Below are 1,726 nucleotides of genomic sequence, written 5' to 3'. Positions count from 1 at the left end.
TTTAGAGTTGTGGGGTACACGTGAGGATTTACTACTTAGTAAGTTGCATGAAGGTGAAGTTTGGACTTCTAGTTGGCCCTCTCTTCCCTTGGCAGTGGACCAGATACACAATTTGTTGCCCCATGCCTTCCCTCCTTCCTCCCTCCCACCCTCCCCTAGCAGTGTCCAGTGTCTGCCAATCCCACCCTTGTGCTCAAGTGTCCAGTGTTTCCGAGTGAAAACATGCAATATTCAGTTCTTTGTTTCTGTGGTAGTTCATTCAGTATGATGGTCTCCAGCTGCATCCATGATGCTGCAAAGGCCATGATTTTGCTCTTCTTTATGGCTGCATAGTATTCTATCATAGATCACATATTTTTTATTATATGGCAAACTCTAAGGAGACTGGTTGAATAAAATAGCTGAGTATAATTTGAGATGTAAAATACCACAGTGGTTCGTTGTTAGTTTGGTAGATAATAACATTTCAAAATATTTTAAATTTAAGTGATATCCTAAGAAATTTTAGAGACAAACTAAAAATAGATTTTTGTTCTTGTGTCCTATAATAATGCAGTTGCTCCAACAAAATTATCCTCTTGCTGATAATAATGAAAACTCCAGAAAAAAAATACTTTTTAAAGATGACTGCTTGAAGATACTACTTGAAGTCATGAGACTGGGGGACCACACTACAAGAATCTCACAAAGGACTTGACCCTCTAAGGGTTCCCCAGGTGATGCAGAGCAGAGCAAATAAAATCAGAAATGTGGGAAGGACCAAGGAAAGCTTCTGGGGTGATGGTAATGTTGTATCTATTGATTGGGGTGGCCATTGCACGTATTTACACATGTCAAAACTTATTTAAAATGTGCATTCAAAATCATGAATTTTATTGCCTTTAATTTTTACCCCAGCAAGAAAATAAAAGTGTATCAATGCCTTACAAGAGACAGCAGTATCTTTCAAAAAAGGAAGTCATCAAAACCTTGAGGAGTTGAATAGCCAATGGCTGGCACTTCAGCCAGATGGTTGCAAGGCATGGTTTAGAAAGGAATCTTTGCCAGGGTTGGGACAGCATTGTTAGTTTTTGTTTCATTTTGTTTGTTTATTTTAATGGCCTTGTTGAGATATAATTCACATAGCAACAATGCATTCATTTAGAAATGTGCAATTGAGTGGTTTATAGTATATTCAAAGAAATGTGAAACATTACCACAGTCAATTTTAGAATATTTTCATCACCTCAAAATAAATCTCTTTTTTGATTTACACTAAAACTTGGTTGTGCCAGAAGTATCAGTATTTTTTTCTTTCATGTTTTTCTATATTTATTAGGTCTTGCCTTCAGCTCCCACATGGTGGTTAGAAGCGGGAAAAATTATTTAAGTGTCAAATATGAATTATAGCTTGGAACAAGTCAAAATTCAAATCAATATCTTCAAACTGAGGCTCATGGCCCATGAGTTGGTTATGATCCCTAGTATAATGGATTTTCACTATCATTTGCTTGAGAGAGAGAGAGAAGATAATAAAATAAAAAACAACTGAGTGCAGTGGCTGATGCCTATAATCCCAGCTCTTTGGGAGGCCAAGATGGGAGGATTACTTGAGACCAGGAGTTTGTGACCAGCCCCATCTCTACAAAAGAAAAAAAAAAGAAAAACTAAAGATAAAATTAGCTGGGCAAGGTTACACATATCTGTAGTCCCAGCTACTCAGGAGGTTGAGGGGGGAGGATTGCTT

Source organism: Carlito syrichta, unplaced genomic scaffold, assembly GCF_000164805.1.
Source record: "Carlito syrichta isolate Samal-C Ts95f unplaced genomic scaffold, Tarsius_syrichta-2.0.1 Scaffold313565, whole genome shotgun sequence".
Classification (NCBI taxonomy): Eukaryota; Metazoa; Chordata; class Mammalia; order Primates; family Tarsiidae; genus Carlito; species Carlito syrichta.
The sequence above is the reverse complement of the archived record's forward strand: the minus strand, read 5'-3'. Positions refer to the sequence as shown.